At 42.1% G+C, this 7,866-nt stretch overlaps 1 pseudogene; it reads left to right on the top strand.

The window, feature by feature from the left end:
• Positions 1-229: 229 nt before the first annotated feature.
• LOC125266176 lies at positions 230-3,201 on the top strand (annotated as a pseudogene).
• The last annotated feature ends 4,665 nt before the right edge of the window (positions 3,202-7,866 follow it).

Genomic DNA, 7,866 nt, shown 5'->3' with positions numbered 1-7,866 from the left:
AACATGGATCAGCTCATCACATCAGCGATACACCGGAAACCAGTGCCAGTGACCGGCAGGAAGTCTTCACTATGTACAGTGTGGTGGAAACTAAAATTCCAAAAGTTTCTCCGATCACCTTGCTTTTAAAAGTGAATGACACCGAGGTAAATTTTGAAGTGGACACGGGCTGCAGTGTCACTATTATGTCGAACGCGGAATATGTTAAGTTGTGGAATGTGGGTCAAGTCCCTGATTTGAAAGATTGTTCTCTTAATCTGAAAACTTATACTGGTGAGTCAGTAAAGATACTGGGGGCTACAGATCGTTCGTCTTGGAAATCAGGTGAAAGAGCTTCCTGTGGTGGTGGTGTCCTCCGAAGGACCAAATCTTCTGGGACGTGGATGGATTAAAGAGTTAGACATATGCTGGAGTGCAGTGAATCAAGTGAACACAGAAACTATGACACTTCAGGAGGTGTTGACCAGGCATGAAGCTGTGTTTAAAGAGGGCTTAGGGACCTGGACAGGCCCCCCAGCGAAAATTCATGTTGACAAGGATGCGGTACCTAGGTACTATAAGCCCAGGCCGGTACCTTATGCATTGAAAAAAAAAGTGGAAGTGGAGTTAGAGCGGTTACTCAATGACAAAATTTTAGAACCTGTCAAATTTTCAGAGTGGGCGGCTCCAATTGTACCTGTCCTTAAACCAGATAATTCAGTGAGGATCTGTGGAGATTACAAGCTTACCGTTAATCAGGCATCCAAACTGGAACAGTACCCCATTCCCAAACTGGAGGACCTGTTGGAAAAGTTAGCAGGAGGTGAAAAGTACAGCAAGCTTGATCTCAGTCATGCTTATCAGCAAGTGATCTTGGATGAGGATTCTAAGAGATATGTAACGCTGAACACTCACAAGGGATTATTCACGGTCAATAGACTGCCTTTTGGTGTGGCTTCCAGTCCTGCCATTTTTCAACGAATCATGGAGGGCTTACTACAGGGTATTCCTTGGGTAGCGATATACCTAAATGACATTCTCATAACAGGCTGAAATGATCAGGAACATCTGCACACGCTCAGTGAGGTTCTGACACGGCTTATGGATGGTGGAATGAGGCTAAAAAGAGAAAAGTGTGCATTTATGCAGCGAGAGGCAGAGTTTTTGGGCCATAGAGTGGACTCTACAGGTCTTCGTCCACTTTTGAACAAGGTGGAAGCTCTTCAAAAAGCACCAGCTCCCCGAAATGTGACCGAATTGAAGGCATATTTGGGGTTGCTCAATTATTACCACAGGTTTCTGCCAAATTTGTCAACCTTGCTGGCCCCCTTACATAATCTCTTGAGAAAAAGTGTGAAATGGCATTGGAGTTGTGAACAGCGCGAGGCGTTTGAGAAATCCAAACAGCTCATTCAGTCTCCTGAGGTGCTGGTTCATTATGATACTCAAAAAGACCTCATCCTGGCCTGTGATGCGTCTCCTTATGGGGTGGGGGCTGTTTTGTCACATCGAATGGAGGATGGCCAAGAGAGACCCATCAGTTTCATGTCTAGAACTCTCACTCCATCAGAACGCAATTATTCACAGCTTGACAAAGAGGGGCTCGCTGTTATTTTTGGAATTCAGCGTTTCCACAAATATCTGTTTGGAAGAAAGTTCACAATTTGCACAGATCACAAACCGCTGATATCCCTCTTGAGTGAAATGAGAGCTGTTCCACAATTTGTGTCACCGCAAATTCAGAGGTGGGCAGTTATGATGCAGGCTTATGAATATACTATTGTTTATAAGCCTGGAAAGGAGCACTCCAATGCTGATGCCTTGAGTAGGTGTCCTGTTTTCGATGTTTCTCCAGAAACCTGTTCAGAGGACCGAATATTAATGATGGAAGACATACCCTTGGTATCAGCCAAGAATGTGTGCACCTGTACTGGCAAGGATCCCATTCTGGCTCGCGTACGACAGGTGGTGCTGACGGGGGGGGCTTATCAAATGGACAGCCCTGAATTTAGACCCTATGCAGCCAGACAAACAGAACTGAGTGTACAAGATGGCTGCATCTTGTGGGGTGCCCGAGTCATCATACCTCCACAGGGTCGCAAAGATGTCTTACAGCAATTGCATCAATGTCATCCTGGTATCTCTCGCATGAAAGCGCTGGCGAGGAGTTATTTCTGGTGGCCGAAGCTAGATGACGACATTGAGGCTTTGGCAAAAAGTTGTTCAACATGTCTGGAACACAGAAAAGCTCCCGCCACTGCACCACTTCATCCATGGGAGTGGCCTGAGAAACCGTGGGAAAGGATACACATAGATTATATGCAGGTCCATTCCTTGGTCACGTGTTTTTGATTCTCATTGATGCTCACTCGAAGTGGATGGACGTATATCCTGTTTCCACTACTTCATCTGGAACTACTATTGATTGCCTAAGAAAGAGTTTCAGCAATCATGGACTGCCAGAAATGTTAGTTTCTGACAATGCTGCCTACTTTGTGAGTACTGAGTTCAAGGACTTCATGAATAAAAATGGCATCAAACATGTTACTTCTGCCCCTTTTCATGCTTCATCCAACGGCTTGGCTGAACGAGCCGTTCAAACATTCAAAGCTATGATGAAAAAGGCAGGAGAGGGCAGTGTGGCAACCAACGTGGCGTGTGTACTGTTCAGCTACAGGATCACCCCACAGTCTACTACAGGGTTGAGTCCTGCAGAAATGCTTGGGACGTAAACTGCGTTCCACTCTTGATTTATTGCATCCAGATTTGCAACAGAAGGTGCGAGAAAAACAAATCAAACAAAAGCAGTATCATGACAACAAATGGCAAAGAAGATGTTTTCAAGTTGGTGATACAGTTTTAACACGGAACTTTAGTTATGGTCCCAAGTGGATTCCGGGGTTCATTACCAAAGTGACAGGCCCTCTCTCGTACCAGGTCATGCTCGGAGATGGTAAAACAGTGCGTAGACATGTGGATCAAATTCTCTCTCAGGATGTGGAAAGTTCAGAGTCAAGAGAGAATGTGTGTGGGGATGTTTCCTTGGACACCTCAGTGTGTAGTGGAACTGCCACTGTTTGTGGAGACACTGTGACAGAGCCCGTGAATTTGGGCTCTCAGAACCAACCAGAGACTGTTGAAAGGCAAAGTTCAATCCCAGAGGTCCGTAGGTCCCAAAGGACTGTTAAAAGACCCAAACACTTAGAAGACTTTGTGTTGTAAAAAAAAAAAAAAAAAGGAAGTTGTAAGCAGAAGCGTTATATATATATATATATATATATATATATATATATATATATATATATATATATATATATATATATATGGATGATGTTGTTATCTTTAAAGGGGGGAAAGAATGTAGTAATTTGGAAATGTGATATTTCAAAAGAATTATTATTTTTGGTTTTCATTTAAGAGTTAAGCAACGAAATGTTTATTTCATAGTTAATGTTCCTATGCAGTTAGGTGAAGTGAAAAAAAGAAGTCCTGCGTGACTTGCGTTAATATACACATTTGCACTACAGTGATGTGAAGAGAAATAAATCCGGCTGCGTTGTTTGAATCAGCATACCGTCTCCAGTCTATTCCTTGTTCGAAGGACAAGTTATTACATCATGCTGTTGCTAAAGCTATCAGTGTTGCTTAGGCTTCTAGTCATTCTCAGTAAAAATGTTTTTGCAAAGCTTTTGCGATCGTATTTGGCGATGTGCTAGTTGTCATTGGCAACCGACTCGATCGCTGCGCACGCTTATCTGGTCGCTTTCGTTTGTTTAGCAACATACACGATGGTCGGATCGCCTGTGTTCAGCGCTATGCATCGCAGATTCAAGCAGCTTTGCAGTAGAGACAGAAAAACAACGATTCATGGTGCAAACGGCTGTTCTGCTGTGGTGGCGCAGCTCATAGTAAACAATGTTTTCTTAAGCTATAGTGCAGGGATGGACAACTCCGGTCCTGGAGGGCCAGTGTCCAGCAGAGTTTAGCTCCAACCCTAATCAAACACACCTGAACCAGCTAATCAAGGTCTTTACTAATCCTAAAGACCTTGATTAGCTGGTTCAGGTGTGTTTGATTAGGGTTGGAGCTAAACTCTGCTGGACACTGGCCCTCCAGGACCGGAGTTGTCCATCCCTGCTATAGTGCATTCGAAAAAGCTCGTTCTTAAAACTATACTGGCTTTTGGAACAAGCCGTTCTTAAAGATACATTTGCTATTGGAAAACGCTCGTTCTTAAAGGTCTAGTTGCTATTAAGAACAAGCTGTTCTTAAGGCTATCTAGTTGCTATGGAAGGCAAATATATTTATATAAAAAAAAAATAAAAAAATAAAAAAAAACAAACTTGTTACCAAAGCTTCTAGTGTAATTGCTGCATACTAAAAGCACATACTGTGGTAAGTTTATTGAGGTACATGCTATCTTAAGCTGTTGTTTTAGACTTTATGTTCTTAATGATATCCGATCATTGCAACATTCTGTGTTAAGTGAACAACTCTCTTTGGCTTAAAATGTATCAGAGTATTGTAACATGCTTTTCTTTAAATACACAGAGGTTTCTTATTCAACCCTAACAACGTCGAAACTTGATGACCCCGTAAGGAGAATTAAATCATGGGAGTCGTCATCTTCAACCCGACTAGAGCAGAAATCGTGTTCATTATGAGGAAGCACTGTATTCCGTTGCTTAGCTGCACGCTGCATCTAACTCAGAGCTATTGCTGCGGGTGTATGCTTCCCCGACCAGACTACCACTAGTTTAATACCAGTCTGTGATTTACAACATGCTTGTTGTATCAGATTTGCTGCTGCTATGGGTGTAAGCTTCCCCCATTTATTTGAAAAAAAAACCCAACAAAAATAAACAGCTACATTCCTCATTCAGGTAACTGCATTTTAAGGAAACATGCCATTCAGATTTTCACACTCAGTTTGTGTTGGGGGATATCAGCATATGATTTGTTTTGGGGGTTTATTGCTGCTCTCCCTGCTCTTATCCATGCTAGGCTGCATGTATGCGCAGGGAGTTCTTGCCCAGAACAGAACCATACCGCCAATACAAACTCTATGCATTATCTATCATATTTGATGATAGTGGTCCTGACAGAAGTGAACTTCTTACCTCTCTTTCCTGATGATTTTTCTTTCTTTTTTTTGTACCTGCATCTTCCTTAGTATCTGTATTCCCCACTTCTCTTGTCTTTCCAACATCCATTTGATCATCCTCCTCATCTGTTTCATCGACACTAGCTAGTGTCTCTGATCCATTTCCATTACTATTTTTTTAAAATATTTTGTCATTATTGATTTCTCTGCTTTCGCCTCTATATCGTATTAACTTGCAGTCCCTCAAAAATATTATTTAACTGCACGAGCGCTTATGTGCAGAGTTTCCAAAACGCCCATGGGTCGCGTTCTCCCTCTCTGGGTCTTCTCTCTTGCTCTGCTTACATACTAGCTGCTCTTGATATTGATGAGGCACAGCTGGTAGGTCCAATCATCTAGATTAGGACAGGGAGGAGCACAGAAAATAGGACAGAACATGCAACAAAAACTACAACTCCCAGCAGGCCATTGGGTCCATTGGCAGCACACACAATACATCAATGAATGACATAGACCATCATTTTAAAACTCTAAGGCATACATCCTGGGACGTAACTCCCCCACCCATAAGTTACAAATACCACTGTATTTTGTAATTAATGCAAGTACAGCAAAACTCGCATTGCACCTTGAGCCTCACACAGGTCAACTGGTTTAAATGATATTGTGGTGGAGGATAGCCACAATGGGAGCAACCATGACACTTAGTAGTTTGCACCAGTGAACATACACAAATCTTCAACAGAACCACAACAAAAGCAGCTATCTTCCCATCACAGAGCTGAATCTGGGAAACATCCAGTGACATTTGTAGACACATTTTGAAATGGGTTCTACCAATAGATGGCTGGGATAGTGCAAAAATAAAGCAGTCTTGCAGGTGATCTACACCAGTGACACGCTCATATAAAAATACTGCACCCATCCCAGTTGTGTTCACAACTTGAAAAAGGTAGAACAAAGTTGGTAGTAAGTATAGGAGTGCTACTTTCAGTACCTGCAAACGGTACGCAGAACAAAGATCTCTCTCAGAAAACTGCACAGCAGCCAAATCGTCCCTCCCAACCATTACAGGATTCTGTTCCCCTTGAAACATAGCAGGAATGATAAGAGTGTACAACATTGGTTTAGTCAGAAATTTACACTCAGCAGACTCAAAGAAAGGGAGAACGGAGTCTGAAAAGTCAGAAGTGTCCACTAGTTTCTTGGCTTGAGAAAGGACAGGATCCACAGGACAGGATGTAGTGAAGGACCTGGTAATCAAAGCTGCTGGTCCACACAAGTCAGGGTTACCCAACATGGTCGGAGAAGAGAACACCTTGCCACCTGCCAGGTCATTCTTTACAAAATTACACTGATACCCTTCACAGGCAATTCAGAGCACACCCCTATTTTGACAAGACCTGATACTAGCTCAGAAGTTAACCACACAGAATGCAAAGGTATATTTACACAGTCTTGTCCAACACCTTGAACGAAGACACAATTTTTAAAGTCTTCCAGTAAAATCAGCTCCTGCAACTGTCTAAAGCTCATAATTTTACTGGAAAGACACCATTTCTTGAAGAGATTCTTCTTCTCCTGAGCAAATTCAACAATTCAAATGTTTGGTTGACTGTTTTTGTTAAATCACCATAGCGCTGTCAGTGCTTCGGGCACCAATTCGTATGCTCGAAGAACGGCTGCTTTAATCACATCATAATCTAAACACTGCTCTACTGGCAAGGCAGAACACACTTGCCGTGCCTTGCCAGTAAAGTTACACTGCAGAAGTAGACCCCACATGTCTTTTGGCATCAACTTCCGCTTCTTTAAACGGCTGTATGAGCTTTATGTGCCTCCTAATCTCAAATGTGGAGTGAGACTCAAAGTTATAGATTCTCTATCCCCTGGGGAAGAAACCACCTTCATACAAATAGGGGAGGAAGGAATACGAGAACGTGGTGCAGGCACAGGTTTTTGGCGTAAGGACTCTAACTCCAAAGAACGTAGTTTAACGTCTCTTTCTGCCTCAATTTCTACGGTTCGAAGATGAACAACCTGTAACTCATATTCTTGCTTTTTAAATGCATGGTCTAAGTCTTTCAATTTAATAGCAAGTACAGGGTCAAAACGTGGACTGGCAGGATCAATACTGGGAGGCAGATCCGCAAAAGCAGCTTCTTCTGCAGTCCCAATATCCTCCAAAATCCCTTCCGAATCCTCAGGCAGGATTCTGGTTTTAGCTCACAAAATAGCACTTTCCAAATTACCCGCTTAGCAGCTTCTTTATAAACTGCAATTTTAAAGACGTCAGCTATCAATAGCAAGTCCTTCTTTCTGCACTTATTAAAGACTTCAGCAGAAGGAGTCAAAGTGATCTCAATCAAATCCAATTCCATACCGTGACCCAAATGTCACATCTTTCCAATCACATGCTTATTAAGTAAATTTGAAATAATAATAATAATGATAACAATAATAATAAATAGTCGGCCCAATCGGTGCCCCTGCACACTGCAGCCCAATCCGTGCCTGACTGCTGCACTCGCATTTGTTTCTATAGAGTTGGCGTGAACGCGTTCCTCAGTTCATTTTTAGATGGTGCCGATTGACAATCAACACTGCTCAAACATTCTAAACCTCTACAAAACCAGTTGAAACTAATGTATTGAACACTTAAATTGAACAATTTTATGAAAACCCTATAATATATATATAATAATATATTATATAATATATAATATATATATAATATTTGATTATGAAAAGTGAACAGCATGAGTAAGATAAGAGGATACATC

The sequence above is a fragment of the Megalobrama amblycephala genome, linkage group LG4 (assembly GCF_018812025.1).
Source record: "Megalobrama amblycephala isolate DHTTF-2021 linkage group LG4, ASM1881202v1, whole genome shotgun sequence".
In the NCBI taxonomy this organism is placed as follows: domain Eukaryota; kingdom Metazoa; phylum Chordata; class Actinopteri; order Cypriniformes; family Xenocyprididae; genus Megalobrama; species Megalobrama amblycephala.
Note: the sequence above shows the minus strand (reverse complement) of the source record. Positions and strands in the feature narration are given on the sequence as shown.